Below are 21,993 nucleotides of genomic sequence, written 5' to 3'. Positions count from 1 at the left end.
AAAAAACACCTCTAACCTGAAAAATAATCAGACCAAAGGGAACTAAAAAAGATACGGAATAACAGTGGAGAATCTTTTTTCTGTAAAAGGTCGTAGTAAATATTTTAGATTTTGCAGGCACTATGGAACTCTGCCGTTGTAGCCTGAAAGGTAGTCATAAGATAATGCATAGATGAATGGATGTGGCTGAGTTCCCACCAAACTTGATTTACAATACAGGTGGCTATCCAGATTTACCTGGTGGGCCATAATCTGCTTACCTCTAATACAGAATATCTAAATAGTACAATTAATATGTATGAGCAAAAACAGTGCATAAACTGTTAACCTATTTTATAGAATATAAATACGTTTTTTATAAAAACATCTCTGATATAATTAGATAGGAAATCACTTTCTGGGCCTTACCAAAAAAATATTGGTAAATTTGAAAAATGGAAAAATGGACCAGCAAAATTCTTAGACCATAATGTGGTAAAAATAAAAATAGGACATTTAAAAGAGAACCTATCTACATGTTTGGAAAAACGAACAAAAATAAAAACAAACAAACAAACAAAACTCTGGAATGAATAAATATTGAGATAAAGAGAAAACCAAAATTAAACTTTCAAAATATTTAAAATATAGCAGAATATGAGTATCTGTTCTTTCATAACTATGCCACAATTTGGTATATCAATCTTTTTTATCTTTGCTAAGTGATAGGTGAAAAACTGTATTTGTTAGTTTTAATTTGCATTCCTTTATTTATTCATGAGGTTTAACATTTTTTATATGTTCATTTTGCATGGTTATTAGAAAAAAAGATATAGAAGAATACTTTCTTATTGGACTTGAACATTGTATTTAATGGTGAAAAACTAAATCAGGAACAAGGAGTGTTGATTTGAACATATAATTAAGACATTAACACACAAAAATGGTTAAAATAAGTATAAAACTATTAGAAAAGAAGATAAGAAATGATCTTACGGATTTTGTGATCATAATTAGAAAATCAATTGAAAAACTATTAAAATGAATACTAGTTGCTATAGGCTTTTCTACACATTTCTTACTCATGTATTTGTAAAAACAACTAGGGACTTACCCAAAGAGATAAAATACTGTTGTATTTGAACAAAAATCTAAAGGGTGATTAAAGAGAACAGAATAGATGACCCTGAAATATACCGAACTACTCATTCATTCCATCATTCATTCATGTGCTGTGCTTCAGTCATACTACTCTTTCTTCCTTCTTGTCCTCGAGAACAAACAAGCCCGCCCATTCATGTCTTCACAACTTTTTACATTCCATCCCTGTATCAAAGCCTCTTCTTCCTTTGTGATTTGTCTGGCTTCTTTCTCATCTTTTCACATCTCAGCATATCTCTTCAGTATCCTTTCTAAAATAGCCACCCTACTACCACCACTTTTTCCTATCCTGGTGATTCCCAAAATGTGTCCACAGATCAGTAGCGTGACAGTCATCTGGCAACTTGTTAGAAAGGCAAATTCTCAGGATCACCTCAGATCTACTGAATTAGAGACTGAGGCTGGGCCCCAGCAATTCTGTGTTTTAACAAACCCTTAAAGTGATTCTGATGCACCCTCCACTTTGAGAACTACTGCTCTATTCTGTTGTCCTCTTTCATTGAATTCAGAGGACTTGTAATCATCTGAATTTGTCTTAAATACCTATCTTTTTTTGTCTGTCTCCTATCACTCAGAATGTCAGCTCCATGAAGCAGGGATCTTTGCTTTGTTCATGGCTGTACTCCCAGTGCCTAAAACAGTACCTGCCTGATACACGGGAGGTGCTAAAAAATATTTGTTGAAAAGTAAACCAAAATATCACAACGATTGCCTTTGGGTGGTGAGGTCCTAGATGGATTTTATTTTCTTTACAATTTGCATGAGTTTTCTAAATTTTAAACCATAAGCATATATCATTTTATAATTACAAAAGCCAATTTACATCATGAAATGATATATACGTAAGTGTGCATTTCTCATATTGATAGCAACAGAGCAGTCTACTTTAGCCTCTGTTGGAGTCTCATGATCTCCATGGCAACGAAAGCTGCAATATTATCTTAATATTGAATTTAGCATTATCATGATAAGTTTCTGAATAGTATCTTCAGGGGTGAGTAACATCAAATCCCAGCCCTTCCTTTCAGTAGCAATTGACTGTTTTACAAGCAAATAACCTTTCAAACAATATGCACGTTCTTACTCTTCTATCTAGAATTTTCTCAAATGTCTCTCTTTTTTTTAGATTACTGTATTTAAGTATATCTCTCGCCCCAACCTCGTTTGCATAAATAAACCTGAGACCCACTGCAGCAACAATAATAAAATCAGCATATTAGAGCAACTCACAATAATTACATTGTTTGATTCAGATTCTTCCCCTACTGAGACACAAGTTTCATTTCGAACCACCAACCAAGAAAGTTGCTTAATTGCCATGAAATTTGATCACTTCTCCTAAAAAAGGGTGGTTCCGGCAAAATGACATGTCCTTGCTTCATTCTCATGACCAGAGATTGCTGCCCTGACTACTCACTGTAAATATATCTAAGTTATTGTCACTGTGTGGATATGAATTTATTTTGCATATATTTTCTCTATCTTTGAATAAATGATAGACTATATCTAGTCCTAATTTCACCATTAATTTCCTGTGTGACTTTGGGCAAACCACTTGACTTTTCTGGACCTTGCTTTCCTCAACAGTAAAGAAGATGAGATTTTATTAAATGAGCTGTTAAGCCCTTTCTAGCTCTGAAGTTTATTGACATCATGTCAGTTATTCACATTGGAATTTCACTGTGGTGGGTGTCGCTTGCTCATGTTTTAGTCAATACTAATTTAAGGAAAATTAAGAGTTTAAAAAAAAGAATAAGGCAGTGTTACTGACCCTCAGCATATCTGACTTCATTATATACCTCTGATATATGCAACTGCTCATGAGAGTAGACGTAGGAGAATAGTATCAAGCTCAGTGATCAAAACCAAATGTGAGCTCAGTAGCTACCCTGTGCCAGGCACTGTTTTATGTGTTTTACATCTATTTAACCTATTTAACCTCCTCGACAAGTCTATGAACTAGGTTTTAGTATTAATCTCACTTTACTGGTAAGAAAACTGAAGGACACAGTGAAAATTATAAGGTCATAAAACTGGTAAGAGTAAGAGCTAGGATTTTAACTGAGGTAAACTGATTTCAGAGTCTCTCTTTCTATTTACCACACTCTTAACTCAGCCCAAGCCAGCTTGCACAGATTCCTATAAAGTAACCACAGATGACTTCTCAGGACCTCAGTGGTGATGGTCTCCTTCCTCAGGACAGAGCCCCAAGCACTCACGTGAGCTGTAGCCATTCATATGCTTACTTGGCTTTCATAATTGGCCCTACTTACCTGCCCATCCCTTGAACTTCCGGTCACTTAAATGAACTTTTAGCCTGTTTGATCCCAAGACAGGAGAATGAGCACAAATACATATAAACAGACTGACATACTCTGTAGAGATTTGCATCCACTTAGTGTCAGAGCACGAATTTCTGTTTTTAATTTTTTTTTTCCATACAAATATGTTTAGTCTCCCTGAATAGATAATACGTTCCTTTGGGCAGAGTTATTCTATACTGCATCATCTGTAACCCTCAGAATATCAAATGTTTACTGAGCACCTAGTCAGTGCCAGGCAGTTTCAGGTCCTAGGGCTCCATGATGAATATGATGCATCTTTGCTTTTGAGGAACTCGCAGATTAGCAGGGGAGGCAGATATGTAAACAACCCAAACAAAGAAATGCATAAAAATGCAATGACTAAAGGACTGTCTGCAAAGAGGAGAAAATCATTCACTTCGCTGAGGGAGGTCACAGTAGTCCTTATGTCTATGTAGTAGGCATAGTGATTGAAACCATGAGCTTTGGAATCAGACAGAACTTGGTTTGACTTCTGACCTCCCCACGTAGAAGCTATGTGACATTACAAAAGAAACTTTTCTGAGCCTCAAGTCTCTCATCAGTACAATGGAGATGAGATTTAAAGGAGGAAAAAAAAAACACTTAGCAAATACCTGGAATAGAGTAGGTCCGAAAAAAAAATAGTAGCTACTGTTAATATCAGGTAAATCTTCATGTAGAAGAAAACAGTTCAGGTAGTCCTTGAAAAAGGAGTATGAGAGAATAAAGGGAACAGTATTTCAGTTAGAGAAAACTATATGAAATACGATATGAAAGAAGAAGAAAAAAGCCTCTTTGTTAGAGGAAAAGAAAATAGCTTTGTACGACTGCTGGGTATTATAGAGGCTTGGGGACAAAGCGAAGAGAGGTGAGGAAAAGGCAGTCTATAGTCAGATTGATAAGGATCTTGAAAAATCATGCTTATAGGATTTTCAACTCCAGCCTGTAGGAAAAAGAGATAATAGGAGGAAATTAAATATGGAGTAGAGTGGAAAGATGACATATCATCTCATCTATATTTTTATGCCTTAGGAAGTGAGTGTGATCATCCTTCAGATTACTTGGTTATCCCTGAGTAAATCTCTTTCAGAAAGACTTTAATTTCAAGGGAAGAAGCTGATGAGACAGCTGCCTACCAGCCACCATTAATTCAGTCTACAGTCTCTAATCACAATTCTCAAAATTGCCCAATAATACATTTTCTGAAATAATCACCGTCCAGAAGGGGAAATATTCTACTGTTTCAACATATTTTATTTAGTAAGAAGGGGAAAAAATATTTAATAGTTAGCCCATCTTGAGGTTGGAGGTTTTATTGGATTTCTATCACCTTAAAAACGTCCCGCATTTTTCATTAACACAACCATCGAAATGTTTCTGAAAGATTCTCAAAGGCTGTACAATCATGTTACAGACCATGGAGAAGGTCTATGTTGGAAGCTTACCTCATTTTTTGCATTTGCTTCCCCACCCTTGACTCTAGAATCCCAACAGCTGGTGGAGAGAGCTCATCTCAAAACCTGTTGGCATTGCTTCTGCTCCCAGAACCATCAGTCGCCATTTAAGAATATTCATTATCCTTTGCCAAAATGTACTTCTCTACTTCAAGATGAAGTCTGGATTTTAATTCTACCTCTTCCTTGGCAGTATTGAGAAATATGACCAGAATTACAGATGACTCATGGCTCAGTACAACTAACTCCCAGAGTGACCTAGATCCAGTCTCTCTCCGTCCTTGGCCTCCATTTTCACTTCTGTAAAGGAGGGTGTTGGGCTACAGAACATGAGAGGGGCCATTAGGCCATGAGAATGAAGTTGACATTCTCAACTTCAGTTTACACCTTAGAATCCCCTATTATTTTGAAAACAAGGTATTTAATGCCCTGCAAAGAAATCATAGCAGAGAAGTGTTATATCGCCATTGTAGAATCACAGACAGCTAACAGATAACATTTACTGAGCATTCACTGTATGTCTGACTCTCTTGTATATGTTTTCAATAAGGCCAGATAAATCTTGGGGAATCCGATCTGTAAGGTGAAATGTAGTACAGGGTATAATTCCTTTGGGACAAAGTCCCCAAAGAAAATCTTCGGTGGAGAAAATCTTGAGAGTTCTCCAGTGACTAAGTTCCTAGAGTCTGTTTTAAAGCAGCAGTTTTTGCTTCCGTAGTTGCCAAACTTTGCCATCCCTCAAACTCCCTTGACTATGGCAAGAAACTGAGTCACCATGAACCCCCAACTTCACTATCATCACTGCTGGCAGATTAAAAATGCCCCAAGCAAAGCTGGACTTCATGCATGAAACTATAACACAAAGAAACTTGCAGAAAACCATCTATTCCAATCTTTATCCTAAAATCATACATTAGATTTCTTGAGGCAATTTTAACTGAGGGTGACTCTATAAGAGCACCAGGAGTGGTTAGCTTCTTACTGCTTTTCAGAGACATACCAAACTAGCAGTCTTACTGCTACATAAATTAGAAAAAATAAGTGTCCCCCGAAAACTGGAAGATATAGTTTTAGTCCTGACTAGTAAGAGTAATTAGTTGTTTTGAATGTGAACAAGACACTTTAAGTGTCTAGACCTCAGTTTCGTCATCTATAAGTTGAGAAGGTTAGGCTGGAAAATCTTTAGTGCTCCTTCTGACTCTAAAATTCTGTGATTAATATGCAAATTTTTTCCTATTCTTCTCTATGTGTCACACATACTTCTGTGGCTCTCAGGAACTACCTTTCAATTTAGAAATAGCTTTTAATATTCATTTGGAACATATAGACTTCTTAATTAATCAAAATGTTCAATGTACTATTTTGACATTTACAAAGATGAACATAATTTTAAACTTGTTTACTTTATGTTTGACTATTCAATAGTACATTCCAAAGCTCATGGTCAGGTAGGAAACATAAAATACAAGCATGCATTAATGAGCAACATATCAAGGAGTCTGGAGACTCTTCAATTAATCTGTTTTCCAGGCCATTCTCTCAGGTTTCATCATATTAAAAAACTGCCACCTTTCCTCCAACCAGACAACTCTTCACTAATAAATCACCAAAGCATTCCACTAGGCTAAACGAGAGTAATTCACATAACTTAAATAAACCTTCCACATAGGTATATACTGAATGATAAAACTTGCCCTAAACTCACGATGGAGCTGAGTAAAGAGTGACATTTTTGTGCCTATATATCAAGTAGCTTAGCAAAAACTAGAAGCATTTTATATATACCTCCACAGGTATATAAAATGTAAGAAGCTCCTCCACAGGGAGCTTCGTACAGTGCTGGGACAAAATACGTAGCCAGGTGTCTGCTGAACAATCCTTATGAGGATACAACAAAACCAAAGCCCAGATTTTGTGATATAATTTCAATTTCGAAAATTTTCTCCATGGTTTCCATAAATTATCAAAACATACTGAAAATTCCAGTATTCCAGTATTCCAACTACTTCTACCAGCGTAAGTCTTGTCAAAAGTTCAACACAGATCCTTCGTGTCACCACTCTATTAGTTCCCACCACATATGGAAACATTTGCAGATGTGGTCTATGACTACAGAGAGAACAATCTAACTATTAGTAGATTATAACCACACTCATTGTCCAAAGGATATGCAAAAGCTTTCTTTCCCATCTGGTTGTTTTTTACTCAAAATAAAAATATCTTCAGTGGGCATCAGAAGTCTTCTTTTCTCCCCGATTTCCCCCTATCTTCTGTCGGGAGCCTTAAGCCTGCACCCGAAGATAATAACCACATCCTGTTATCAAGAACAAACTCTGCTAGCTGTAACCTTTGGATAGCCACGGCACTGTGAAGCCCCGTCATTTCCCGTGTCCTTGTTCCCCATTCCGCCACCTGCAGAGCGGGAGCCTGCAACTGCTGGCACAGCCCATCTGTTTCTGACTAGCCAAGTAGAAGTCACCTCATCTGGTGGACGCCAATGAGCTTGAACGAATACTCTCTTCCCTGATCAGTCCCGCCCCTGCCCTCTCCACTTGAGTGTATAAATATAACCGCTCGAAAATAAAATTTTGAGGCTTGATCAGAACACTGTCTTGCCTCCATTCTTTTCTCCCGCCCATGTTTTCTTCAAGGTACGGTCCTCCTCGGGTTCTACGCAATAACTAGGTCCTGCAGGTCGGGACAATCTTCTATTCTTTACCCACCTTGTTCTTCCCAGCCAAGGGGCCTTTGTTCCCAGCTTCCTCATGGGAGATTTGGCTCTATACCACATTTATCCTTATGGCCCACTCTAGGGTCAGCTTAGGACTTTCAGAAAAACAGCTAATACTCACTAAAATGAATTACAGCTAATACTCACTACATGCTGGACACTGTCCAATTACTTTACATGCACATTTGTTCCTCACAACCTTCTGAGTTAAGCGCAGTTATGATCTTCCTCATTTTACACAAAAAATAACTGAGGCACAGAGAGATTAAATGACTCATTCAAGTTTACATAGCTAGCAACTTGCAGTGCTAAGATTCAAACCTCTGTCTGCGGTCTGCTTCCAGAGTCCAGGCTCCTAACAAATGTACTGCCTTTTAAGACATAGAATGGGACATTACAGAGACCACCTGACGAACCCTTCTTTTGTACTTAAAAAAAATCATTCCTGCATCTTGAGAGACAAAGGACTGGAGGGCCATAAACCTATAGCTAGTTTAGTCCAGCCACAGACACTTGCACAGGAAGTACTACCCTAATCTGCCCATAAACTCAATCTCATTACACCATCATTATAATATCATATCTATGCCTGGAAGTTCACGAATCTAATTATTATAGACTGAATTCTGGGTAAGCACATGCTCAGCAGGCAAAGTGTTACATGGCACTCAAGTCAGTCAGGGTGACCTCCCATGTGGATCTTCTAGTATGGCTCTTGTACCCTCCTATCACGGCCAAAATATAAATAGACCTTCCCATTTCTGCATTGTTACAGCCCTCTTTGCTGAAAATCCGCTTCTCCCTTGGAGCGTACTGTTTTCTATCTTGTCTCTTCACTTCCCAAATTCCACAGGGCTGTAGCCTTACTTAGCATGGCCTGTCTCCTTCTAAAATGTACTTTCAATAAATCTTACTTCTTCTAAATCTCACCGAGCTGTAATTCTTTGCTGTGTCAGTGGGAAAGAAATGAGGACACCCTCCTCCCCCACATGCCACTGGGGGGACACCAGATTTCACATCAGCCCATCAGTAACAGAAAGAGCTCATCCACTCAGCTCTGCAGATAGCAATTACATTGATATCAGTATACAGTGAAAGAAAGTAGTATTTATTGCACAGTACTACACAATGGAAAATGGGCAGGTCGTACTGGAAAAACCCCAAATATCCAATGGTTTACAGAAAAGCAGTTTTATAGAGCAAAAAGCGCAAGTCATCATGAGTTCAGGGTTTGGGGTCCTGAGTCATGCTGATTGGTTAAGAAAGAGGTAAGGGTATTAAATCATTATTTCAGGTCTTGAGGTCAGCTTCTATGTCTTTCGGTGCAGGACAATAAGTGATACATCCACCTGCCTTCACAAGGATGTAGCCAGAGGTCGATTCAATTTAGGGCTCAAGAGCTGAAACATAACTTAGGCCATAATGTTATCCTTTGCTTAACAGAAACCCATAGCTTGTGGCCCTTAGTCAAGGCATGGCCATTGTTTCTGGCTGCCTCGGGGCTAATAAGGGAAAAGGGCTAAAATTTAACAGGCATCTGTGAAGAAACTTTATAATAGAGTGCTGGGGCTACCTATTAAATCAAAACCATACATTAAATCAGGACCCTTGGTTTCAATGGGACACAAAAGCCTGTCCTAATCCTTCACATGTTTTTTATTTTAGTTTTGCAAAATTTGATCAATCCAGAGGAAATCTCAGGCTCTCCAGAACCATCACCTCACAGGTACGAGTGGCCTGACTTAATACCTGTCAGCTAGAACCTTAGGAGGAGGACAAGATGCTGCAAAGTACAGGATGCATCTGATCAAGGGAGAGGAAAACCAAAAACAAGACTTGGAGTTTTCTTGGTGGCCATACTTACATATTTAAGGGAAAAGTTATCAATAATACCATCTTTACATATTCATGATAAACATATAGTTTCCTCTAAAGAAGTATAACAGCACCCAAACTTCATTTGAGTTCTGTAATATAGTTTTTCTTATTCAAACTGGTTTTGCCCAGATGGCGGCATTATGACTTACTTGCTTTTTCCACCCTTCCTCCCTGTATGCCTGCTCCTTTAATTGTTAGGCCTTAGGGCATAAGATCGATCAAGTCTCAGGTCTATTGTCATTGGGACAATAAGTTTCAGTTACACAAAGGATAACATCTTAGCCTTAGATGTTTCAGCTCCAGGCCCATCAAGGCAGAACAACAACCCCACGGGTCATAGGACCAGTCCACGGAACCAGATGGGATCGGGCTGAGGCAAGACAGGGCAAATTCCCCCAATTTGGGGGAGACCAAGCCCTGCACTGAGAGAAAAAGAGGGTTCTTTGGCAGATAGTGTAGAAAAATTCAACACACATGCTGAAGTTAGGGTCAAAAAGAGTTTATTAAAGAAGGGGAAAATAAAAGACTAGAGAAAGAAAAGACAAAAACCCAAGACAAGGAAAAAGGCTCTGAGTGTGTGCATGGTGGGGGAGATCCAGTTTATATATCATTCTTTAGTTCTATGAGTTTAAAGACTTTATTGTCCCTATTTCCTTTGATATGGACAGACAGTGAGGAAGTATGTAGCCTGAAAGGCCTGCTGGCAGTTCCCAACCTTTAATCCATAGGTTCCCTCTCCATGATTTTAGCCATAGGGAATGAACAATTTTATTTTGTGTAGGATGCCACTTAAAGACTCCATTTTTCCTGTTTCCTCATCACAGATGTGGGAAATGGGTTGTTAACAATCCCAGCAGAAGTCTTCTGCAGGTGTCCTCCTGGCCTGGCTGCACGTCTGATCAGCATATTGCAGTCTCTGAATGTAGCTTGATTAACGTTTTAGTTCTCTTGCCTCTTCCTTACATTAGTGCCAGGCTGATTCCAGAACTGGACACAATGATCAATTATCCCAGACCTGTCCGATATTCCAATCAGTAGTACACAGGACCCCAACTCCCTTAGTTTCCATGATGACTGGTTTTCCCCTATATAACCTGTACTCCTGAGACACCTAGATGGGGGGCAGGTTGAGAGCATTACCTCGCTTTGGTCTTTGGGGCTTGCAACTCCCCAAAATAAATCCTTACTTTCTTTGCTGCAAACCTGCCTGTATCTTTTGTTTGACTAGTGCATAGGCAAATGGACCCCTTTTGTTCCGGTAACAGAATTAACTTAAACTTAAGAAAAACTGGACCAACAAAACAGCATGACATTAATTTTCTAAGACCTGTTTTTTATAAATTCCTAATAATTGTGGGGAAAGAAAAAATAATCCCTCTACCTTTCTAAGGTTGTTGACTAAGACAATCCTATAATAAAAGACAGATTAACAGGAGAAAAACAAACAGTTTCATAACATGGATACCTCCTGTATACACAAGAGACTCAGGAATGGCCCAAGCCACCAGCTTAAATTACATCTCCAGCTAAAGACAAAAGAATGGGGGAGAGGGTGTGCAGGTATGGGAGGTTTTCAAGCAAAGCTCAGTAAATAAAGTACTGTTATTATGCAGATTTAAGTCCTAGTCTTTTACATTGATAAGTTTCTAGAGATGTTGTCCCTTTTCCCATTTATATATAAAAAAAACAGTGCTGCTTGCCTAGGAATGCTACATTTTCTAGGATTTGACATTTTCAGCGATCAAACTACTAAAAACAGAATGCTAAATAGAATGATGTCATTTGTTTCCATAGACTATACTAGATATACTTGATATACTAGAGCGTTGCAAAAATAATAATAAAATGAGATAGATATTTCATGGCAAACTTTGGGAGTGAGGTTAGGACTGTAATCCTCAAGTTATCTTGGGGCAAACGGAGAACAAGGTTAGAGTCATCCTCTTCCTGTTACAAAGAGGGAGACACCCTTTCAAATGGAGATTGCCCTGTTTTCAGAGCTTTTCCTATGTCTGTTTTCTTAAAAATAATCCTTAGGTCAAAAAGACATTTTTTTTCCCACTTAATAACAATTTTTTTTGCATTTTTATTTTTTAAATTCTTTAATGTCACCACATATTTGACCCCATTTACTACATCTACCTCCTTCCTCCCCCCTCCCACCTACCCTCTGGTAACCACTAGTATATTGTCCATGTCCATGAGTCTCTCTGTTTGTCCTGTTCATTTGTTGCTTTTAGGTTCATATCTCACATATAAGTGACGTCATGTGGTTTTCAACTTTTTCTGTCTGGCTTATTTCACTTATTAGCATGATTATCTTGAAGTCCATCCATGTTGTTGCAAATGGCAGTATTTCATCTCTTCTCACGGCTGAGTAATATTCCATTTTATATATGTACCACAGCTTCTTTAGCCAGTCATCTATCATAGGACATTCTGGTTGCTTCCATGTCCTGGCCACTGTGAATAATGCTGCTATGAACATTGGTGTCCAAATATCTTTTCAGATATAGGTTTTCAAGTCTTTGTGGGGGTAAATACCCAGTAGAGGGATTGCTGGATCATATGGTAGATCAATTCTTAGTTTTTTGAGGAACCTCCATACTGTTTTCCATAGTTGCAGTCCCACCAGCAGTGTATGAGGGTTCTTTTTTCTCCACATCCTCTCCAACATTTGTTATTACTTGTCCTGTTGATAACAGCTATTCTAACAGGTACAAGATGATACTCATTGTGGTATTGATTTGCATTTGCCTAATAGCTAGTGATGGTGAGCATCTTTTCATATGTTTGTTGGCCATTTGCATGTCTTCTTGGGAGAAGCGTCTGTTCAAAAAGACATATTTTGGGGTGACAAATTCTTCTCCCCTTTATAACCAAACATGAGATAAAATTAACGCAAGGAAAAAAGAATTATTTTTATATATCAAGTTGAAGGTTTCAAAATCATAAATCGACAATGAATAAAACATTAAGTGATAACATTTGAGTATAGATTCTCTGCTATTACTGCATCTTCCCTCATTTTTAAGCATATGTACCTCACAATGGAAATATACAGAAAACGTGAAGCTTCAGGATGTATAAAACTGTATTTGAATTTCTACCCCCTTCCTCTCAAAATCTGAACAAACAGAATATTGTTTCTGTCGGTTCCAAGTATTAGGCAGGAAAAGATTTAATAATGCAGTGAGCAGGGCTTTCCCACCTTTAAATAACATTTTAAATCAGGTTTTACTGGAAGGTTAATTTTTTTTTTCACCAGAATCCCTTAACACACAGAATAAGAAAAAGAAAGAATTAGTAAAATCAGTACCATATTCTTTATTAAGAAAAAAGAAAAAAAAATACTTTGTGGCTAAAAAAATTTTATACGTCAAAGACTGCATAACCTAATGCCTATTTAATGCATGACTCCTATTGGATTTGTGGGCAAAAAAGGGGCTACACACAAAATCTGACAAGCTCAGAGGAGGCCAGCATGGCAGGCCCTACAAGTTCAGAGACCGAAATTAACCACACAAGATGGTCTGAACATAAAAATTCCTAACTAAAACTGGGTCATGAAGGGTAGTCACATCCTGGGCCTGTAGGTTTCTTGACAAAGGTCAACCTTTACCTTAAGTGAGCCTGTCTATTGTCTTTTCGCATCTAAGATAACATACCCTTCCAAAGTCAGAGTAATCTCCTTTTCCAGACCACTCAAGACATACCCACTGCACCAGAGCAGAGACCACAGCATCCTTCACTGTTATCTTGTTCCCCAGATACCATATCTATGTGCTGTCAATGTTAATTATCCACCAATGTAAAAGAAGTATGCATCTCTGCATACTTCCTCACCCCCCACCGTTGCTTTCTCCCGCCCTCTTAATCTACCACCAATGGATGTCATGTAGCCTTCCTTACTTCTCTTCCTTTGATTCTAATGTATAAAATAAACTGCAAAACTGCCATTCTCCAGAACATTTTCTCAATCCATTGAGATTTTGCTTCCTGGCAATTGTCATCAGTTTGGCTCAGGTAAACTCATAAAAATTCTCTACAGGTTTGGATGTTTCTTACATCAACAGATTCTTTGTACAAAGGATGTGTTTCTCTTTTTTTTTAAAAAAATAGCCTGGTATGAATACCGAAACCCCCAAGCATGTAAGTGCTAAGCATATGCATCTATCACTGGTCTGTATCAGACGTGCGTCAGCAAAAATGTTCTAATTATAATCATTGTTTCCTGTATCTAAGTATATATTAGAAGCCCTGTCTACTAACCTTGTCCACCACAAGTATTCGTTGTTTGTTGGTTTTAAATAAGCACCCTGGTGCCCCTGTGAGAGAAATCCTAAAAGAAGCCAGCCACCATTTACTTCATGGGTTCGAAAAGAGACGTGCAAAGCATGCCTTCAGAGCCGGAACCTGTGCATAAAATTACGCTCAGCACTTCCTCAGTCTCAAGAGGGTTTCTGAATTGTGGAGAAGAAATTTGTTTTTGTAAAATCTACTACCTTTTCTTAGTCTGGAAACGTAGAATCAAGTCACACCCCTGCTGTCGAATTTACAACAAAAATGGCCATGTGGTGGCACCTTCTGTGGTAGAGTTCTCAAGAGCCCTCCCAATAGTTGTTCTGCTCAGTGTCTCCATGTCTCAGTGTGAACCGTGATCTAGTATCCACGTCCCTGTTTCACAAGCCCAGACCGCCACCCACTCAGTTTCTCCTCTTCCCCTTCCCTATCATGAAGACACCTACTCTAGGCAGTATCTCCTGCTCGTTGCTTAGGAAAAGCTAAAATATCATAAAACACGGTGCCTAGCCTCAAGGAGTTTACAGTCTAGTTAGGGTGGTAAGAAATTTAGATAAACAATTCTAACACAAGGTAAAACTGTAAAGGCTCCTTATTGTTCTTGTGCTGTTCAGAAGGAAAATGTCCTTTAATTTAAGAGGAATTAGGAACATTTTATGGAGGTGGAAGCACCAGAGAATATTTCCCTTTGCATATGCTATTCCATTACTTCTTCCCAGAGTGCATATTTCTCCCCTTGCAGACTCTGCCCACGTCTTCTACCATTTACCTTATGCGTGTCTTTCATACTGTTATGTATATTCAAAGTACTTATTGACATGGGTGCCTCCATATAATTTCTTGTACCCCATGAGAACAAAGACCGCACCTTAGTGACTGTTGGATCCCTAACCCCCAGCACAATGTCTGATGCATTACGGCTGCTCAGGAAATATTGAATTGAATAATAATAGTGTTGTTCCAGATGCTTTATATAAGAATTCTAATTCAATCTTCTCTGCAACACAGTGACATCAGTATTCTTCTTATCTCCATTTTAGAGATTAGGAAAACGAACCACAGATGGGTTGTGTGATGTCGTCAAGGTCACACGGCTCTTAAGTATCAGAGTCAAGAGTTGATTAAGGCAGTCTTTCTTCCAAATCTGAGTTTTTAATAATTCTACAATCCTGCTTCTGTAAATATAATACATGAGTTCGGCCTTAATGGTAGGATCTGGAATATAAGGTTGGTAAAAAGAGATTCCAAGTGGAAGTTTTAATATTAGCAAAGACATATAAAAGGGAAAATGAGGGAGCACATAAGAAGCAGAAAAAAGTTTAATTTGACTGAGATATGCGATGCATATGTGAAAAAAATGTGATGTACAAGACCGAAGATTGAAAAAGAGATGTCAGGTGAAGACTGTTCTTGGGGCCATCAATTCCCATCATTCTTGAACAAAACTGAGCCTTCTTCAGCATCCTTCATGCCTGGCTCGCCACATGTAATCTGCTTGAGGTCACTTGAGTTCTCGGCCACCTTTTTTCTTAAATCCATCTCTTCTACACCTCCCCTGCCTCTGGAGCAGGGCCCAAAGCCCACCTGCTTGGATTACTGAAAGTTTCATATAACCGAAGTCTTTGCAGGCCTGAACATCCTGGAAGAGTAATGCTCTTGAAGTATACTCTAACCGCCACCCACTATTCAAAAACCCTTGTGGAACAAAGTCGTGACAAATTTTTGCCCAATCAGTTATGTCCTTATTTGTGCTTCTGTGGTTGGTTGTGCTAAGGTCATACTGATAGGATTTCCATGAGCTAATTTGTCAGATTCTGAGCAAGGGTTGAAATTCGGCACAAAAGCTGACAGAACTCTTCAGAGATACTTAGTGATACAGTTCGGAAGCTGAGCCATTTCACCATCCAAATTCCAAAAGGAGGCCCAGAATTAGAGCCCTCAGAAGTCTTTGCACTAGCAATGTCCTGGCACCCTAAAAACTTGAAGTTTTAGAACAACCAGAAACAGTGAATTTGGTGTGAGCATTAGTGTTCTCATGACTGACAGTGATTAAGGTGAAGTCTGTGCAAAGTGGCTTTGATATGGAAAAGTGGGAACCAGAGCAGGAGAGGAACAATAAAGGAGGCCAACATAAGGCATGGTGACAGCAGCTGCCGGATTGGTTTGCAGATACATGTGAAGCATACTTTGGGGACTCCTCGAAATAACAGGAAGATTTATTTTAAGAGAATTAATTTATAACAAACAATTTTGTAGACATTTGTGCTATTTTAATTTGGATTTAAAAACTATGACTCTTGGACTCCATCACCAGAAAGTGAAAGCTGAGTCTTAACCTAGACCAAGGAGAGAAAAATTCTCTCCAGTTTCTCCTAGCTTTTCCACACAAACCTGAGCTGCTAATCAGACTCGGTCAAGATTTGAGACAGTGATGAGGCCATGTCTAATAGTGACCTGTGTCACTATGCTACAAAGTCATATATGTACATGTGGTTCTCTTTCTTTACCCTCCTATATCTATACTCTAGAACTATTAAACTGAGCTTGGCCTGCATCTTAGGGGATAAATGGTCACCTTAACCTCTTTTTCTTCTCTTCTATGTCATGTTTTCAAATAGTAAGATAAGCCTGGAGACCTTAATCTCACTTGTTTTCTCTCAAGTATAAGCTATAAAGACTCCATCGTGTGACTGTCTACAGTCCGCTGGTGATGATAGCTGGGTTTAGAGGGAGGAAGAAGCTATCTCAGTCCACTGTGACACAGACTGCTGTCATTCATTCTTAATTCCAAAGTTCATCATTTATTCCAAGGATGCATGGCTGGATGACTGACAATTGGAAAAATCTTCCAAGTTCAATATCAGTAAAACACTGTCACATCAAGCTGTGCACTTCTCTGAAGTAAGGCTTCCTCAATGATCTGTTTGCCTAAGTCTCAAGCTAGCCATCTAAGATATGTGAAATGCTTGTCAAAACAAAACAGACAAAACAAAACAGTGTTTTCACTCCTGAGCATGACAGAGAGAACTTCCTAGCTGCAAAGTTCTTAGTCTTCCACAGTTAATTTTATAGCCTCCTCTCACAGTTTCTTTCTGGGTGAAACCTGACCATCCCATCTCAGCATCTTAGACAATCAGCCTGGTAACACAATTTCAGTGGTCTAGATAATATCAGTCCCCTTTAGTATCTCATAATGCCATCCTTGACATGTATAGAGAAAAGCTGTGACTTCTGTAGGTTCTGTTTGGAGCAATGATTGTTAATAGAAATTCATCCCAAACGGAAATTTCAATATTTACCTATGACTCTCTCCAATCTATGATGGAGTCCAAGTGCTCATTTCATAGTACCTGCCATTAAAATCCCATTGTCATTTCTTTGCCCCAGTCACCTCTTTCCTCCTCCCTTGTACAGCTCTTCGCAACTAGCTCCTGATACATTGGACCCCTACATGCACCCCTGATGCACACACAGCACCTGGCAGTGGTTGGTACAGAGAGAGGAGATTTTTGGCCCTTATTTTCTAAGAGAATCCAAAGGCTCTCATCTCTCCTTGGGAGATCGAAAATGCAAATTAGTTCATTCATTTGGCATCTCTTCATTGAGCACCTGCTATGTGCTAGACGCTGTTTCAGGCAATAAGGAGAGAACTGTAAACAAAACAACAAAGGATTTTTACCTTCATGGAACTTACATTTTAATAGGTGACACAACAAATAAGATTCTGAAAAAAAATGGTAATGTTTATTCCTTTACAAGTGTAAAGGTTTTACTTATGCCTTATCAGTAACTCAGTGAGGCAACAGGGCATGTTAGTTGAGCTGCCTTAAACAACCTCTGTGATGCTCTCCCCTGCTGGCACTCCTAAGGAACCAGAATCAATTCTAGCTGGTCTCTCACAGAGGCTGTGCCTTAGATCATAAGCATATACCATGTACCATAGCACAGTTTATCAGACAAGTTCCTAATTAGAGAATTTCTCCAGCATTATCCGCATATCATTAAGTGGCACTTTGTTTTTCTCTTTACCATTTCCCTTTATGTGCCTGTGTCTCTCAGGAATCTCACAAGGAGGAGTTCTGGGCTAAGGTGGATTAAAACATTCCTGGATTCTTGACCTGTACCACTCAGTTATTCTCAAATCTCATCCCTATTTCTAACAAACCTTATTTTATAACCATGGCCTGGAGTATTTGGGTTAAACTATTTTCCAAATTTTCCTTTGTTAGGTACTTAATCTACTTGCCCTATATTGCCACCTTCATTAGACATATTCTATTGAGAGGCTCATTTCCATTTCTTCCTGAAAAGCTCTCTCCCTTCCAGCTAAGCTTTCCCATGGGCTGATGAGATTGGAAGCTGCCATCCCCTAGCCACCTCCAATGATGAGTTACTGACCTCTGCCATCTTCGGTTCCAAACAGCATTTATTCACTCATTTACTCATAATATTTCCTGAGTGGTACCATATGCTAGGTACCGGTCTTGATGCCAGGGACAAAGCACTGACTCAATCAGGAAACATCTCTGCTCTAACGGAGCTTATTCTAGTGAGGGGATATATAAGATAAACAAATAAACACAATATACCAGGTGGCGATGTGTGCTATGCAGGAGAATAAAGCACAGAAAAGTGGGTATAGAGTGGTGGAGGGAATATTCGAGACAAGATTCACTTGTGTCAAGTGACACTGATCCTGCTCCACATTCCAGCCTCAGCAGCAAAGCTATTCCCAGGCCACAGAGATGGGGATGTGTCCTAAAAAGGGACTGTGGCACCAAAAACTATTAGGTAAGTCTCAACCTCTGCCAGATGACATTTTTCTGCTCTTATTTTCTGATAACTCTAATTGTCATTCCCCAGTTCTCTGTCTTCCTTTCTCCCAAAGGGCATGTCAAATGTTCCCTGTGGCCTATCCTTCACTCCCGCATTGTTCTGGGTTGCCCTTGTTGACTTCCCCTTATGACATATGCTTTGTCTTGGTAACTTCTTCTCCAGTTTCTCAGCAAAGGTCACTTCCAGTCTTGGCCATTGAAAATGAAATAGAAAAAGGTTCACCTCTAAAAGCTTGTACCAATCATTAGTGAAACTAATGTAGGGAAGAGGCAAGAGAACTAAAAGTTGAATTAAGCTATATTCAGAGACTGCAATAAGCTGATCAGCCCTACAGCTGGGCCAGGAGGACACGTTCAGAACAAAGGAAGATTTCTGCTGGGATTACTAACAACCCATTTATCCATACCATGAAGGGAAAACAGGAAAAGTCTTTAAGTCATGCCCTACACAAAATAAAATCATTCATTCCCTATGGCTAAAACCATGGGGAACCTATTGATCAAAGCCTGAGAATTGCCAGCAGGCCTCTTAAACTATTTATTCTTACCTTTTTATGCTACATACTCTTATCCTTTCATACTGTATGCCTGCACCATCAAAGGAAAATAAGTAAACAAAGTCTTTAAACTATAATCACAGGAACTAAGAATGATATATAAACTGAATTCTCTGAACACTCAGAGTCCCTCTCTCAGTGTCTTTTTCTCTGTCCCTCATTGTCCCCACCTCTCTTGTGTCCCTCTGAGTCTCTCCCAGGCTCTCTCACTCTCTGCTTCTGAGAGGAGACCATACTCTATGGAGCATTACCCCTTCTCTAATAAACTCTTTTCAACTATTTCCGGCTTGCACTTGAATTCTTTCTTCCGCTCAGCCAATAACTCTCTCTCTTGGTGCAATTTGCCCTGTCCTTCATCAAAACCTCTAGCAACCAGAAACCTCAAGCCCTTCATGGAAGCATTTTAAGACTTCTTGAGCTGGGAAATATCTTTTGAGTCACATTTCTTCACTTCTTGAAATACTACCTTAACTCTGCAGCAGTTCCCTTCCCATGTGCTTCCTTTGCTCTTTGAACACTTTTATTAAAACTCCCTCTAATACCTGCTATTTGCTTGTTTGAAAGCCAAAATATTTTTTGTTGTTGTTTCCTTACGTCTTAGGTCTGGCTTAAAATGCTCCCCTCTCTTCCAAATTTCAGATATTCTATGAAAATAGAGGTTTTATGAACCAAAATTTTATGTAGAAAACCAAACTGTCAAGTACATAAAATAATATAATTGCTAAAAAGTATAGTTATACAAATTTTAATTAGTAAATTGATGGCTGCCCAATAGAAATACTAATGTTATATATTAGGAAATGATAGGACATTGTTTCTACTTCCTGGTCCTCCCTCCACTTCTCTGTGCTGGAGAAGATGCCTTTGTTTTATACCTATAGTTACCCTACCATACAAGGTGATCCTTGTCACAGAGATAAACAAATTTACTCATAGCTATCGACCTAAAAAATGGAAATATCATGATTTGAACCCAGTTCTGTCTGGATCTAGAGACTACATACCTGACTATACTATAATCCCACTGAAAACAAGTCTGCATTTCTAGAAAATTATGTCATATCATAGAGGCACAAGGTAGAATCTAAGCCCATCCAAGGCCAAGGCCTATACTTCATTCACAGCACCAGTCACGTTGTAGATCCTTAAATGAAGCACATTAGCACGTTTCTCTTGAGTCATTCGACCATCTGACTAATAAACATCTGCTTCTCTTAGAGGATGACCTACCTCACATTATTAATGGGCTTCATTTCTTTTTGATATTTGGGATTTTGATCCTGCCTCAGCTTTTTCCTGGCATATCTGGTTGAGCAAATGCCAACCCCAACATAATTTCCTCCCTTGCGCTGTTTCTTTATTACAGCTATTATATTCTTGCTATCCCCTCGTACACATTAACATCTGAAATCTCAATATTTAATTAAAAATTATGATATAGAAGTAAGTGCCAAGCTCTCACTATTCTTATGAATAAAGGAATTTTTTTCTGGAGCAAACACGTGCACATGAGACTGCTATATCTGAGAACCAGATGTTCAAAGATTTAAACTGACTACGTATACAAGAATATAAGGCTCTAAAGCAAACTTGTTTTTGAAAAATAATCTTAAAATTAAGCCATAACTACTAAGCTATGGGGCGCTAAACGCGCGGACGCGTGCACACGCGCGCGCACACACACACACACACACACACACACACACACACTATTCTGTTAGATACTACAATCTGCTGCATTGATTTCAATCAAAACTTAACTGAGCTCATTCTATGTTCAAGGTGCTGCTGGATTCAAAAAGGAAGGACAGAGGAATCTAAGATAACACGGGACGAAGTAGGAAAAAGAGAAAAAGGTTCTGTAAGTAAAGATTCAGATGAGGGACATACGGCTTCTGGTTACTGATATCAGAAAAAGTTTCATATAAACATCGGTACCTAAATCAGTCCCAAAAGGAAGCACAAACATTTCTCAGAAAGAAATGAGGAAGAAAGCATTCCAGGCAGAATCACCTGATTAAATATATAAGAGGTGGGAAAGTGAGGGGCACCTTTGGGAGTGATGAGTAACAGAGTTTGGCTTGAGCACAGGCTGTATCGAGGAAAGAAAGGGAAAATAAGCCTGAAGGGAAGAGTGTCATAGGAAGTCTTAAATTCCATACCCAGGAGTTTTAACTGAAATAAAGAAGTGCGATTAAAACTTCACTAGAAAAATAAATCTGGAGTGGAAATTGAATTAGGATGAGATAGAGATATAAGGCAATTACAGAAATCCAGACAAGAGGTGATTTATTAATGCACGAACAACCCCTACCTGGATCCCTACAACAGCACCTACTGGTCTTTCTGCTCCCTCTTTGGCCTCCCCAACACAGCAGCAAGACTGATCCTTTTCAAATGCTTATCTGATGCCCTAATCCTCATCCTTAAAGCCCTTTGCCCTTACATGAAAATTTCATGTGACTCTGATCTGTCTAGTCCCGGGCTAGGTATCCCACCACACTTCATGACACTAGGCTTCAGCCACACTGATCTCCTTTTAGTTCCTCAGATAGATCAAGCTCTTCTCACCACAGAACCTTTGCACTCCCTTTGTCTGCTGGGCTCTTTCCCCGTTCACTGTGTGGCTTGCTACCTTTCCTTATGAGGCTTTTGTGAACCCCGCCTAAAGTAGGAACACTTTTATTATTCTCTAGTCATCTCCTTACTTTTTTTGAATCATTCTATTTAATATGACTTAATTTTTGTTTGCTTCTTGTTCTTGGTCTGTCT

The 21,993-nt window shown here is 38.9% G+C and overlaps 1 pseudogene; it reads left to right on the top strand.

Moving 5' to 3' along the window:
• Nucleotides 1-8,777: 8,777 nt before the first annotated feature.
• The window catches only part of LOC105306108, a 30,241-nt pseudogene continuing 17,025 nt past the window's right edge, over nucleotides 8,778-21,993 (top strand).

The sequence above is a fragment of the Pteropus vampyrus genome, unplaced genomic scaffold, assembly GCF_000151845.1.
Source record: "Pteropus vampyrus isolate Shadow unplaced genomic scaffold, Pvam_2.0 Scaffold421, whole genome shotgun sequence".
Taxonomy (NCBI): domain Eukaryota; kingdom Metazoa; phylum Chordata; class Mammalia; order Chiroptera; family Pteropodidae; genus Pteropus; species Pteropus vampyrus.
Note: the sequence above shows the minus strand (reverse complement) of the source record. Positions and strands in the feature narration are given on the sequence as shown.